Here is a 16,172-nt window from a genome sequence, read left to right on the forward strand (position 1 = left end):
TTCATAAACAGATCCATCACTTCCAAAAGTTTCCTCATGCCTTCTTAATTATTATTATTAGATTTTGTGATATGAACACTTAGCATAATATCGACTCTTTTAGCAAAGTTCTAAGTATAATATAGTATTTTTAACTATAAGTATATGCTGTACAGTAAGTAGATCTCTAGGACTTATTCATCTTGTATAACTGAACCTTTGTATCATTTGACTAATATCTTGCCATTTTCTCTTCCCCTCAGCACCTTGCAACTACCATTCTACTCTCTGCTTCTGAGTTTTGACTATTTTAGATGCCTTATAAAAGTGGTATCATGCACTGTTTGTCCTTCTGTGTCTGGCTTATTTCACTTAGCATAATGTACTCCAAGTTTATCCATATTGTTACAAATGGTAGGATGCCCTTCTTATTAAAGGCTTAATAATGTTCCATTATGTATCTCACATTTCCTTTATCTATTCATCTGTCAATTGACATTTAGGATGCTTCAATATCTTAGCTATTGTAAATAATGCTGCAGTGAATATGGCAGTGCACATATCTCCTTGAGATTCCGATTTCAATTCCTTTGGACCCAGAAGTTGGATTTCTGGATTGTATGGTAGTTCTATTTAAAAATTTTTGAGGAACGTTTGTACTGTTTCCCATTGCAGCTGCATCAATTTAGATTCTCATCAATAGTGCACGAGTTCCCTTTTCTCCAAATCCTTGCCAAAACTTACCTTTGTTTTTTTTTTGTTGTTGTTGTTTTATTTTGTTTTAATAGTATCCATTCTAACAGGTGCGAGGTAATATCTCATGATTTTGATTTGGATTTCTCTGATGACTTTGGTGTTGAGCACCTTTTTCATATATCTGCTAACCATTTGTATGCCTTCTTTGGAGAAATGTCTGTTCAGTTCCTTTCCTCATTTTTAACTTTTTTTTTTTGTTACTGAGTTGTAAGAGTTCATTATATATTTTGGATATTTACACATTACCAGATATATGGTTTGCAAATATTTTCTCCCATCCTGTAGGTTGCCCTTTCATTTTGTTGTTTCTTTTACTGTGAAAAATCTTTTTAGTTTGTTGTAGTCTCATTTATCTATTTTTACCTTTCCTGTTTGTGCTTTTGGTGTCATATCCAAGAAATATGGATTGATGATTGGCCAGACCAATGTCAAGAAGCTTATTCCTTATATGTTTTCTTCTATGAGCTTTATGGCTTCTGGTCTTAAGTTTAAATCTAATTAATTTTGAGTTGATTTTTGTTTCTGTGGGTGGTGTAAAATAAGGGTCCAGTTTCATTCTTTTGCATATGCATATCCAGTTTTCCAAACACCATTTACTAAAGGGACCATTCTTTTTCCATGGAGTATTCTTGGCACTCTTGTCAAATATCAACTGACTATATATGTATGGGCTTATTTCTGGGCTCTCTATTCTGTTCCACTGCCTGTCTTTATTCTAGTACCATACTGTTTTGATTACTGTAGCTCTGTAATATATTTTGAAATCAGAACATGGGATACCAGGATCCACTGATAGATAGGCCCGCTGCCAGATATACAGGCAGGTGGGCCTGCTAGCTGGGGCCTTGGAACAGCTATTGAGATTTAGGTGATGGTTTGCTGAGAGCCCCTGCTTTTCTTTTGTTTTTAGCTACTCTCAGGCAATCTAGCTATGCAGACTTCCTCACAATTCCGAGTAAAATGCAATAGAAGTGGGCCTCTCAGGTAGCACTCCAAAAGTCTATAGAAGTTGGATTCTCACTTCCCTCTTTCTTTCTCCCCATGGAAGAACTTGCCAGGTGAAATGATTTCTCTCACTGCTGCACTTTGCTGGCTTGTGGGGAGAGGTGACATGGGTAAAGTGAAAATTCTTCCTTCCTTTTCAATGAGCCTTATGCTTCACTGGGGAGCTGTAACCTCTCACATGGATTCTGGTCTCATAAAGGTATTTTTGTCTGTGGATGATTGTTAAATTAGTGTTTCTGTGGGGAATGAGGGCTGGAATGGCCTATTTCACCATATTGCTGATATCATTGTGCTTACATATTTTACAAGTCCATTGTATTCCATTCTCAGATTCACATTTTATGCTTTGGGAATGAATTGTTTACAGGTCCACCTAGACTTCCTACTATCCACTCTGAACTCCTTGCCATCTACCTTGGCCATTTTTTGGAGTGTGTGGTTCTGAATTTCCTTTTAGTTAAGCGCTATTTACAAAGGTTTTCTGATACTGTGGCTAAAAGCATCCTTAAATAGTACAGAGAATGAGTAATACAAAAGAATGTTTATGTTTGGAATGAAGCTGTAGGAATAGCCCTCCAAGAAGTCAGACAATTCTACAGAACTACAGAAATCAAAACAGCATGGTATTGGTACAAAAACAGACACATGGATCAATGGAATAGAATAGAGAGCCTAGAAATAAATCCACAAACTTTTGGTCAACTAATCTTTGATAAAAGAGGCAAGAACATATGATGGAGTAAAGACAGTCTCTTCAGCAAATGGTACTGGACAGCTGCATGTAAATCAATGAAGTTAGAATACTCCCTCACTTCACACTCAAAAATAAACTCAAAATGGCTTAAAGATTTAAACATAAAACAAGACACTATAAAACTCTTAGAAGAAAAAAATAGGCAAAACATTATCTAACATATATTTTAGCGATGTTCTCCTAGGGCAGTATACCCAGGGAATAGAACTATAAGCAAAAATAAACAAATGGGGCCTAAGCAAACTTATAAGCTTTTGCACAGGAAAGGAAACCATAAGCAAAACAAAAAGACAACCTACAGAATGGGAGAAAAATATTTGCAAAAGATGAGACTGACAAGGGCTTAATTTCAAGAATATATAAACAGCTTATACAACGTAATAACAACAACAAAAAAAAACAAATAACCCAATTCAAAAATGGGAAGAAGACCTAAACAAGCAATTCTCCAATGAAGACATACAAATGGCCAATAGGCACATGAAAAAATGCTCAAAATTCCTAATTATCTAGAAATGCAAATCAAGACTACAATGAGGTATTAACCTCACACCTGTCAGAATGGTCATCACTCAAAAGTCCACAAATAATAAATACTGGAGAGGCTGTGGATAAAAGGGAACTCTCCTACACTGTTGGTGAGAATGTAATTTGGTGCAGCCATTATGGAAAACAGTATGGAGATTCCTCAAAAGACTAAAAATAGACTTACCATATGATCCAGCAATCCCACTCCTGGGCTATACCCAAAGGGAATTTTTATTCAAAAAGATACAAGCACCCCAATGTTCATAGCAACACTATTTACAATAGCCAAAACATGGAAACAAGCCAAATGTCCATTGACAGATGACATATATTTTTACAGTGGAATACTACTCAGCCATAAAAAAGAATAAAAGAAGGCCATTTGCAGCAACATGTTTGGAACTGTAGATTTTCATTCTAAGTGAAGTAAGCCAGAACGAGAAAGAAAAATATCATATGGCATCACTTATATGGAGAATCAAAAAAAACTAAGGCAAAGGAACTTATTTACAAAACAGAAACAGACTCACAAACATAAAAACAAACTTATGGTTACCAGTTGTGGGAAGGGAGTGGGAAGGGATAAATTGGGAGTTTGAGATTCTCAGATACTAATTTCTATATATAAAACAGATAAACAAAAAGTTCATATTGTATAGCACAGGGAACTATATTCAATATCTTGTAGTAATTTATGGTGAAAAATATGAAAACAAATATATGCATGTTCGTGTATGACTGAAACATTATGCTGTACCTCAGAAACTGACACACTGTAAACTGACTATTCTTCAATAAAAAATACATTATAATCAAGAAACAAAGAATAAAAAAGATAAAATTGATAAGCCATAGCCAGACTCATTAGCAAAAAAAAAGGGATAGGGCTCAAATCTATAAAATCAGAAATGAAAAAGGAGAAGTTACAAGTGGCACAAAGGATTATAATGGACTACTATGAACAACTATATGCCAATAAAACAGACAGCCTAGAATAAATGGGAAAATTCTTATAAAGGTATGATTTGCCAAGACTGAATCAGGAAGAAATCAAAAATATGAACAGATGAATTACCAGTACTAAATTAAGTCAGTTTTTTAAAAACTCCCAACACACAAAAGTCCAAGACCAGATGACATCAGAAGTGAATCTGTGAAACATTTAGAGAGAAGTCCACATCTATTCTTCTGAAACTATTCCCAAAATTGCAGATAAAAGAACACTTCAGAACTTATTCTATGAGGCTAACATCACCCTGATATCAAAACCAGACAAAAATATCACAAAAGGAAAAAATTACAGACAAAAATCACTGATGAACATGGATATAAAAATCTTCCACAAAATACTAGCAAATCAAATCAAACAATTTATTAAAACGATCATTCACCATGGTCAAGTGGTATTTATCCCAGGGATGCAAGGATTTTTTGATATCTGTAAATCAATCAGTGTGATTAACAATTTGATATCTGTAAATCAATCAGTGTGATTAACAATTAACAAATTGAAGAATAAAAGACATACGCTCATCTCAGTAGATGCAGAAAAGCTTTTGATAAAATTCAACATCCAATTATGATAAAAACTCTCTAGAAAATGGGCACAGAAAGAATATATCTCAACGTATTCAAGGCCATATATGACAAACCACCAGCTAACATTATATGGAACAGTGAAAAGCTGAAGGTATTTTCTCTAAGATCAGAAACAAGACAAGGATGTCCATTCTCACCACTTTTATTCAATATAGTTTTTGAAGTCCTAGCCACAGCAAACAGAGAAGAAAAAGAATAAAAACCAATCCAAATTGGAAAGGAAGAAGAAAACCCATCACTGTTTGCAGATGATATGATACTATACAGAGAAAATCCTAAAGATGCCACTGGAAAACTACTACACTTCATCAATGAATCGGGTAAAGTTGCAGGAAACAAAATTAAAACACAGAAATGTGTTGCATTTCTATACACTAACATAGATAGTATCAGAAAGAGGAATTAAGGAAACAATCCCATTTACCATCACATCAAAAAGAATAAAATACCTAGGAATAAACCTACCTAAGGAGGCAAAAGACCTGTACTCTGAAAACTATGAGACCCTGTTGAAAGAAATTGAAGATGGTGAAAACAGATGCAAAGATATGTCATGGTTTTGGATTGGAAGAGTTAGTATTGTTAAAATGACCATATTACCCAAGGTAATCTTCAGATTCAATGCAATCCCTATCACATTACCAATGGCATTTTTCACAAAACTGGAACAAAAATTTTAAATTTGCATGGAATCACAAAAGACCCCAAATAGCCAAAGGATTTTTAGGAAAGAAGAACAGAGCTGGAGGTATCAGGCAACCTGACTTCAGACTATACTGCAAAGCTACAGTGTTCAAAAGGGTGTGATACTAGCACAAAAACAGACACATTGATCAATGGAAAAGGATAGAGAGCCTAGAAATAAACCCATACACTTACAGTCAATTAATCTACAACAAAAGAGGCAAGAAAATACAAAGGCAGTCTCTTTAATAAGTTTTGCTAGAAAATCTGGACAGCTACATGTCAAACAAATAAATTAGAACATTCTTTAACAGCATATACAAAGATAAACTCAGGATGAATTAAGTACCTAAATGTAAGTCTGGAAAGCAGTAAACTCCTGGAGGAAAATATAGGCAGAACAGTCTTTGACATAAATCACTGCAATACTTTTGTTTGGATCTGTCTTCTAAAGTAAAGGAAATAAAAGCAAAAATAAACCCACGGGATCTAATTAAACTTCAAAGTTTTTTCAGAGCAAAAACAAATCATCAACAAAACTGAAAGATAACTTACTGAATGGGAGAAAATATTTGCAAATGATATGACCAGTAATGGGTTAACAATTAAATTTCATAAATAGCTCATGCAACTCAACATCAAAAAAAAAAAATCCACAAACAACCTGATTTTAAAACGGACGAAAGAACTAAGTAGACATTTTTTTAGAACTAAATAGACATTTTTTTCCAAAGGGAACATGCAGATGGCAAACAGGCACATGAAAGGTTGCTCAGTATCTCTAATCATCAGAGAAATTCAGAGCAAAATCACAATGAGATATCACCTCACCATCAAAAAGAACACAAATGTCAAATGTTGGTGAGAATGTGGAGAAAAAGGAACCCTTGTACACTGTTGTTGGAAATGTAAATTGGTGTAGCCACTGTGGAATATAGTACTGAGGTTTCTCAAAAAGCTAAGAGTAGAACTATCATAAGACCCAGCAATTCTACTCCTGGGTATATATCTGGAAAAAAAAAAAAAGACACCGATTTAAAAAGATATGTGCATCCTAACATCCACAGAAGTATTATTTACAATTCCCAAGATATTAAAGCAACCTAAGTGTCCATCAACAGGTGAATGGATAAAAAAGATGCGATATATATATGAATACTGCTTAGCCATAAAAAAGAACAAGCTATTGCCATTTGCAGCAACATAAATGGACTGCCAGGGCATTATACTAATTGAAATAAGTTAGACAGAGAGAGACAAATACTGCATGATATCACTTATATGTGGAATCTAAAAAATACAGTAAACTAGTGAATGTAACAAAAAAGCAAATTCACAGATAAGGAGAACAAACCAGTGATTAACAGGTGGGATAGGGAAGTGAGGATGGCTAACAAAGAGTAAGGGGGTAAGAGGTACAAACTATTAGGTGTAAAGGAAGCTACAAGAATATATTGTGCAACGTGGGGAATATAGCCAATTTTGATGATAGCTATAAATGGAGTATAACCTTTACAATTGTGAATCACTAAAGTATACAACTCTAACTCATATTGTACAGGAGGTACACTTAAAACAAGTAACATGTGACTGATCTATCTCAAAGTTACTGGATATAAAAGAAATTTTGGCTAGGAAAAAGAAGTTCTTTGAAGATCATTTTTATCCTGAGGAGAGTTTAAACCCCCTATTCTTCACAGCAATAGGGAGACCTCAGCCAGCGCTGCACAAAATCCACCCTGGGTGCATGCCCCATGCTACGCACAAACACATGACCTTTGTTGCATAAGCTATATCTGTGGATGCGCATGCACCTTGCCATCCATCTTCTGTACCAGTTGCTGTGCCAGAGAAGGTCGAGTTCCTGCCATCTTGACTCTTTTTCACTGACTGAAACTCAGCCGGTAGATCCTTATAGAGGTACTCTAGGCAATTAAGTGAGAGTGAGTGTGAGGGGGTGCCAGCAGGCTTGGGTGGGTCTGGCAGTGCAATCTGTAGCCTCCAAGGAAGGTCCTCGAGGTCATCATCTTTCTCCTCACAGATGTCGTGGCCGCCACCACTCTCCTGATGATGGGGCTGGGACAAGGAAGGACGATGGGCAGTTCAGGGGAGGGAGTCAGATGAAGACGGGGTGACTCTTGGGGGCGTTATGTGAGGTATTGAGTCTGGGAGGCACCAGGAACTGCCCATAGAGCAGAGATTCGGGAGTCCTGGTGGGGACCCATGTGGGGCGGGAAATGGGCCCATGTGGCACAGGTGAGAGACAGTGCGCATGCCCAGGGCTGCGCACCTTCCTGTGGGCCCTTGGCATGCAGTGTGTGCAGTGCGCTTTGGGTGCTGAGCTGTGCACATCACGTCTCACCATCTGGGCTCTTTCTACTGGGCTGAGATCAACTAGTAGGTCCACAGATCCGTCCTGCCAGGAGTTTTAAGTGTGTGTGCATGTGAGTGGGAGCCACTGGGCTTTGGGTGTGTCGGGCAGAGTGATCTGTGGCCTCTGAGGAGGAGGGCCCTTGAGGTCATCATCCTTCTCCTCATAGGTGTTGTGGCAGGCATTGTTCTCATCGTTTTGGCGGGCAGGAAAAGGGGAGGATGATGGGCGGCGGAGGGTAGAGGGTGACTCTTGGAAGCATTTTTTGCGGTATCCTAGCCCTGGAGGCACCAGGAACTGCCTACAGAGCACAGATCTGGGAGTCCCAGTGGGGTCTGGTTGGTGGGGGAGGGGCGGGTAAACTGGCCCACGCGGCACAGGCGAAACACAGTGTGCACGCCCGGGGCTGTGCACTTTCCAGTCACGTGCAGCGTGTGCAACTTGTTCTGGGTGCTGAGCTGTGCACATCGTGTCTCACGGTCTAGGCTGTTTCTACCAGGCTCAGATCACCTGGCAGGTCCACAGATCCCACCTGCCGGGGGTTTAAGTGTGCATTCATGTGAGGGGGAGCTAGCGAGCTTCAGGCGAGGCAGATGGTGGGATCTGTGGCCTCTCAGGAGGAGGTTCCTCAAGGTCGTTGTCCTCCTCACATGGGGCCCCTGGCCGCCATTGTTCTTGTGGTGTGGAGGGCAGGAAATGGGGAGGATGATGGGCGTGGCGGAGGGTATGAGGTCACTCTTGGGGTTGTTATTTGCGGTATTCTAGCCCTGGATGTACCAGTAACTGCCCATACAGTACAGATCTGGGAGTACCTGTGGGGTCTGGTGGCGGTCGAGTAAACTGGCCCATGCAGCACAGGGAGACACAGTAGGCATGCCCAGGGCTGCTCGCCTTCCTGAGGGATCTCGGTGTGCAGTGTGTGCAAAACCTTCTGGGTACTGAGCTGTGCACACTGCTTCTCACCATCTAGTCTGTTTCCTCTGGGCTGAGATCAACTGGTAGGTCCACAGATCTGTCCTGCTGGGAGTTTAAGTGTGTGTGCGTGTGTTGGTGAAACATTGGGCTTCAGGTGGGTCAGGAGGTGTGATCTGTGGCCCCTGAGGAGGGTCCTCAAGGTCGTTGTCCTCACAGGTGTCGCGGCCGCCATTGCTGTCGTGGTGGCGGGGCTGAGACAAGGAAGGACGGTGGGTGGTTGAGAGGAGGGGGGCAGATGAAGACGGGGTGACTCTTGGAGGCGTTATTTGAGGTATCTGAGCCCTGGAGGCACCAGGAACTGCTCACAGAGCACAGATCCAGGAATCTCCGTGGGGTCCCATAGGGCACGGGGAAACAGGCCCATGTGGCACAGGCGAGAGACAGTGCACATGCCCAGGGCTGCGCGTCTTCCCGTGGGGGTGCAACGTGTGCAGTGCGCTTTGAGTGCTGAGCTGTGCGGATCGCGTCTCACCGTCTGGGCTCTTTCTACCCGGCTGAAATCAATTAGTAGGTCCACAGATCTGTCCTGCCGGGAGTTTAAGTGTTTGCACATGTGAGTGGGAGCCACTGGGCTTCAGGCGGGTCGGACAGTGCGATCTGTGGCCTCTTAGGAGGAGGGTTCTCGAGGTCATCATCCTCGTCACAGATGTCGTGGCAGGCATTGTTTCCTTGGTTTTTGGCGGGTGGAAATAGGGGAGGACGATGAGAGGCGGACAGTAGGGGGTGACTCTTGGGGGCATTATTTGCGGTATCCTAGCCCTGGAGGCAACAGGAACTGCCTACAGAGCACAGGTTTGGGAGTCCCGGTGTGGTCCTGTGGGGGCGGGGCAGATAAACTGGCCTACACCGCACAGGCGAGAGACAGTGCACAAGCCCAGGGCTGCGTATCTTCCCATCGGCCCTCAGTGTGCAGCATGTGCAATGCTCTTTGGGTGCCGAGCTGTGCACATCACATCTGGGCTCTTTCTGCTGGGCTGAGATCACCCAGTAGGTCCACAGATCAGTCCTGCTGGGAGTTTAATTGTACGTATGAGGGGGTGCCTACGGGCTTCGGGCGAGTCGGGCAGTTCGATCTGTGGCCTCTGAGGAGGAGGGTCCTCGAAGTCGTCGTCCTTCTCATAGGTGTCCTGGCCACCTTGGCTCTCCATGTGGCAGCAGGAAAGGGAGAACAGGGGGCAGCAGGGGGCAGCGGAGAGCAGCGGGTCAGGTGAAGGTGGGACGAGCCTTGGGGTCATTATTTGAGGTGTTTGAATTTCAGAGGCCCTGGAACAGCCCACAGAGCACAGAATCAGGAGTTGGCTCTGTGGCCCCAGGCAGGGGGCAGGGCGGGCGATAAAGGAAAGGTCTAGAAATGGGACAGCTGTGGGGTTGTGACAGAGTCCAGAGATTTGTAGTGCACTGAGTGGCAAGGGAGTAGTGGGTCCGCTGTTTGAGAGAGCAGTCACAGAAATTACCCGAAGGAATGAATCTGTCTGTGCTTTCTCACAGAACTTTATTTAGGAGGTTTGGGAATGTGCCTAGTAAACGAGAGTATGGCAAAGCCAGTGTTCTGGTTCTAATTCTAATGCTCTACTGTATTCTCTAGTTCTAACTCTCCAGCGTTTTCATGAGTCTGGTTGTGAAATGAAACCTCATTAGAAGAGTCCCCAGTCTTTTACCATGTGCCTTAAGGTGATTTCTACAACTCTGTTACTCACATAAACAAAGGCTTGTTAGGTATTTTTTAGAAAGTCCTTGTAATGACCCTGGGACTGACTTTGAAAGTTATTTTCAAAATTTAAAACTGTACGAATAACCATTTTGCCAGTGTTCATATGTAGCTATCCTTTTACATGCAGTTTTCAAATTGCAATATTCTGTTTTCAGTGGGAAATATGAGTGCGCATGTGAGAGCAAGACCCAAATCTGCAGGAAGAAGAGATTAAGGAGAGTCTTCCCAGCTGGTTGGACCTCTGGTTGTGAGTGCTTCAACATGTGATGTTTTCTATTACCAGAATCTTATTCTTAATGTTCAAGTAGTATAGATATGGATCTTACATTGTAATAGAAGATGATAATGGAATCTCATGAAGCAAACATTGTTCCAGGAGGATTACATTCTGTTGTTGCCTGGATGGACATGCTCTTATGTTCCCTATATTTTGCCCTGTGACTTCCTTCTCATGCTTATTGACCCCAGTGTAGGTTAAAATAGCTTCCAAAGTCACCACTGATAATATTTTACTTGGAGTAGATGTCTTTGAGAAGAGTAACAATTTTATTAAGAAAAAAATGTGTATATATATTAATTACTATTGGAAAATGTATTTAGACAATAATGTGTATGCATTATATATATTTGTATGAATTACCGGGTTTTTTGTTTGCACAATCGTACACCTAGGCTCAGCAGCAGTGATAAACAACCTCAACTTGAGGAACCAACTGAGAGTCAGGATACTATACCTGCTCAGGACATTGAAGATGAAGGAGCACCTGTGGCTCAAGGTGAAAAGAGAGGGAATGAATCGTGGTGGGTCTATGGGTGGTGGAGATATTTTTTTTGTTCATTCTGCATTATGACATACCAGTAACAAGAGGAAAGAAACGTTAGAAAAATATCTAAAACATTTCCTGCTACTGCTCTGGGGAAAGAATGGAGAGAAGGTAAGTAAAAATGCCACAGAAGTTTCCTATTATTTTGAATGTGGCTTTTTCTTGATTGGAGATTCCCATGTTAACCTTTGAGTGCTTTCCAGAGCTCCTATGTGGCTTGTTCAGCCAGTTTGTGGTTGGTATTTTGATGTTTCTATGGGAGAATGAGAGTTTTGGGGCTACCTAGTTTGTCATTTTGCTGACATCTTCATTTATTTTTTACGAATTTTTCCACACAACATTTTTAGTGCCTACTCATGCCATGTAACATACTAAGTGCTAGGAGTTTCAGTGCTAATGAGAGACATAATTTCTATCTGAAGTTTAAAATCTAGTCAGACAGATCTAACAAACTACTGATTTAATATAAGTACAATAACATATAAATACAAAAGGGACAATTAAGTTTTCTGGAGGTAGCCTGAGGTAAGGAAAGAGTAATATTTGAAAAACCTGTTTTCCATTTTTCTGGCAACAGACGCCTGACACTAATTCTCTTGAGACTCTTATGCATTATATTATTTCCACATAAGCATACAGGCTTTTTTTTCATAATGCTGACGGAATGACTATTATTTCCTTATTCATATTTCATGGTTTTACTTCTTACAATAATGACCATCTTATTTTTAAGGGCCTGATGTGGGAGCTGATCAACAGGAGCTGACTCTGCTGAAGACCTTGGATGAGCCAGGAGATGGTCCCGATGTCAAGGAGGAGATGCTACCAAATTTCGAGCTCATTAAAATGCCAGAAGCAGGTTTGTTACCCATTAAGATGCAAATTTTGGGGTTTCTATTTTCCACAGTATTATATTTCTTATAATATAGAGGTAACATTACTGCTATTTTAATAACAGACTTCACATACAAAGGTTATTTGAAAGGCAGTTCAGACCTCAAATGGCTATCATATTAAGCTATTGAAGATGGAAACAAACTGGATCAAATCCATATTGAATTATAAGATACGAAAGTATTCTCTAATTTTTGAGTATAAGTCTTATAGCCATCATCTAATAGTTTTCAGATATTTTTATAAAGACCTGCTTTTAATAAGTATGTAACACATAATAAACACCAGTTTATAATTTGATATTAACTATGGTAGTAATAGTTTAAAACTAGTGTGCACATGTAATTGTACATATTGAAATGCTTTTAAGTGTGTAAAGAGATAAGAGTATGGGTGAAAATGGGGACAAATGTTTACCCTGCTTAAAATAGCTGCATAAAGACTAAACTATCCTAAATAAATGTTTTTTTTTAATTTTCCCACAATAGAAACAGACACAATAATGACCTTTCTGTTAATTTCACTAAGGCAGTTCCAAGCACATCCTGTATTCAAAATATTATTTCACATCAAAACGTTGGAAATATTTTTCCTTAGGTTTTTTTTTTTGTTTATTTAGCTTGTTACTTAAAGTATGTATATATAGTTTTCCCTTTTTACCTATACCTACCTTTAACTAGTTTGATTTGATTAAATTTGCACTGAACTGGAACAATCTCTTTGTTTCCTTATTTCACTAAAAAGTGATGTGATTAAAAATACTGTCTGTATGCCTAAAAGTTTACCTTCAATATCTGTACAGAGGTTAAGTGGGTGTAAGCCAAAAGGTCACCCATACAAGTCTCATTTTAATCCATTGAAACTGTTGTGTCCTTTGTATAGCTATAGTTATCTAAATAAAGTTCTGCAAAGTAATTTTCCTCAATTTTGTTTTTGTTATAGATGAAGGACAATCACAGATTTAAACCCAACTGAAGCCAAGCATGCTGTCCTTATATTGGAAATTTGACTGTTAACCGTCTTTCAATAAAGTTTTACAACTTTCTGCAAAGAATTCTTGCATAGTTTTATTAAATTTATTCCTACATATTTGATGCTCTTGCAAGTTTATATTCTAAGTGTTTAATAGAGAAAATGTATATTTATTTTTAGCAGCTTTGCTAAATATGCTCATGTTATCTCTTGATCCTTTTGGATTTTTAACATACACAATCATATCAGATTTGAATAATGTTTTTTTTTCCATTTTAAACACTATGCCTTTTATTTCCTTTTCTTACTTATGATATTGGACAGGACCACCCAATACTATTTAGTGGATATCCTTGTTTCCTGATCAGAAATGGAAAATTTTTTATATTTCAATATAATATTTACTGTACTTTTTCATAGGTACACTTTATCAAGGTAAGAAAGTTCTATTCTGTTCCTATTTTGCTAATCATACTTAACTTGAATATATGTAGAATTTCATCAAAAACTCATAGTGCATCTCTGATATCATAGGACCTTTTCCCTCTATTAATTGGTTAATGTGGTAAATTACATTAAGTTTTTACAATCCATCTCTGAACCCCATTTGTATCCTTACACCTCAGTAAAACAGTTCTGCCACAAAGGACTCCACTCAGAATCTACTTTGCTTAAGAAATGTCATGGGATTATAAATAACAATTATTGCTCTCTCTTGTAGAAGTTTAAAAATACTTACCTGATCCAAAAAAAAAAAAAAAAGACAAGATCTGTGATACAAATGAAAAATGAGTCTAGAGTACCCCAATTTGCCACAATATACTATGGTGTAGAACTGGCTGAAAAGGATTAGGGTCTGGGTAGAAAAAAACTGTAAGGAGCCAGAGGGACTTGCTGGGACAAAATTACTTGAGGACTATCTACTCTGTCTCCTTAGAGGCATGACATGCAATAGCCATAGGTTTCAATCCTGGCTCTGACACACTGGCTGTGTGGTAGAAAATACTTAAATTATTTGGGTGTATTTACCTATTTCTAAAATAGAAATTACAATATTTACACTAAAGTTCTTCTATGAAGAAAAAGTGAGCTAACTTATATATAGGGTAAGAGTTTCAGTACAAATGGATAGGTTCATTAATTATATTCTGAGTTTTATTTAAATTTTAATTTTTAAACTTGCAATTACATCTCTAGCAAGTGATAACTCCTTCTGAATTTCAAGTTGGGATATCACATTAACTTTTTGAATGAATTTGAGTTAAATTGATTTGATTTAAATAAGTGTTATGTAGTTATCAGATATGAATCAATTAAAAAATTGTTTTATACATGACAGAGGCCTGGCAAAGGCTGCATTCTTAAGTCCTGCTGTGGGCTGAAAATTGTAGTCTACACGGCTCAATACCAGAGTCTCTGTTAAGCAGTTAGGAGTTCCCTAAACAGCACTGTGGTGGCTAAAAGGGCCATAAAGTGCACTACCGCAGTTTTTAGGTTGGGTTAACACACTTCCATAGACTTGACTGGTAAGGAGACAACTAACCCAAATGGATCTAAAAAGATTATTACTTATGACACAGCAAAAGCAAAATCAGCATTGTATCAGATCCTTGTGCCCCTAGTCCCAGAGTTTGACACTGAATCAGAGGTGCTCAGTGATGGACACCATGGGTTGTGGGTCCATCTGCCAGTGAGAAGCCCACAGCTGTACCCTAAAATAGTGAGTAGTTCTGTAGTCCAAAGCTGAACACTAAGATAAAGCAAGGAAGAACATCCCATACTCAACTGAAAAGAAGGGGATGGATGAATAAGAACCTTATGTCAGCCTCCAGGAAGATAGGAAAGTGAGAAACTGCCTAGTGGCAACTCACCAGGCTGCTTATCTCTTCTTGCTCCCAGAGAGATCACAAGGGGTTTTGCCAAGATTCAGGTTTGCCTGTAGTCCAGCCTTGCCTACATGGTGTAAATGGGGACATGCAAGGGCATCAGGGCACCAAGGCAGAGCCGCTCCCCTACAGTGTCTGGCACAAAACAGAAGGCCATCTGTGTGGTGCCTGCAAACATTATCTGCATTAATGGCTCCAAAACAGAGGATATGCTTTTTCTGCCAGGTTCATTATAAAAGATTAATTAATTAGACATGAATTAATGCCTCCATGCTTCAGGAAATATCTGAAATGCTGGAAATGAAAAGACTAATGTTACACAGGACTTGCTATAGGGGATAGCACATTTTAATTGGAGAAACAGACACATTAATAGAAAAGCAGTTCAAGAGTAAAGAAGGTCAATTGATGAAGTTAGAATTCCTCACATCATACACAAAAATAAACAAAATGGCTTAAAGATTTAAACATAATACAAGACACTATAAACCTCTTAGAAGAAAACATAGGCAAAACATTATCTGATAAATCTCAGCAATGTTCTAGGGCAGTCTACCCAGGGAATAGAAATATAAACAAAAATAAACAAATGGGACCTAATTAAACTTACAAGCTTTTCCACAGCAAAGAAAACAGTAAGCAAAACAAAAATACAGCCTACAGAATGGGAGAAAATATTTGCAAAAGATGAGACTGATAAGGGCTTAATTTCCAAAATATATAAACAGCTCATACAACTTAATAATAATAATAATAAATCCAAAAATGAGCAGAAAACCTAAACAAGCAATTCTCCAATGAAGACATACAAATGGCCAATAGGCACATGAAAAAAGGCTCAGTACTGCTAATTATCAAAAAAAATGCAAATCAAAACTACAACGAGGTATCACCTCACATCAGTTAGAATGGCCATCATTCAAAAGTCCACCAACAATAAATGCTAAAGAGGGTGTGGAGAAAAAGGAACCCTCCTACACTGTTGGTAGGAATGTAGTTTGGTGTAGTTGTTATGGAAAACAGTATGGAGGTTCCTCAAAAGACTAAAAATGGACTTACCATATGATCCAGCAATCCTACTTCTGGGCATATATCCAGAGGGAACCTTAATTCAAAAAGACACATGCACCCCAATGTTCATAGCAGCACTATTTACAATAGCCAAAACATGGAAACAACCTAAATGTCCATCGACAGATGACTGGGTAAAGAAGCTGTGGTATATTTATACAAT

At 39.0% G+C, this 16,172-nt stretch overlaps 1 pseudogene; it reads left to right on the forward strand.

Moving 5' to 3' along the window:
- Positions 1–10,525: 10,525 nt before the first annotated feature.
- On the forward strand, positions 10,526–13,055 carry LOC105069068 (putative G antigen family E member 3; annotated as a pseudogene).
- The last annotated feature ends 3,117 nt before the right edge of the window (positions 13,056–16,172 follow it).

Source organism: Camelus bactrianus, chromosome X (genome assembly GCF_048773025.1).
Source record: "Camelus bactrianus isolate YW-2024 breed Bactrian camel chromosome X, ASM4877302v1, whole genome shotgun sequence".
Taxonomy (NCBI): Eukaryota; Metazoa; Chordata; class Mammalia; order Artiodactyla; family Camelidae; genus Camelus; species Camelus bactrianus.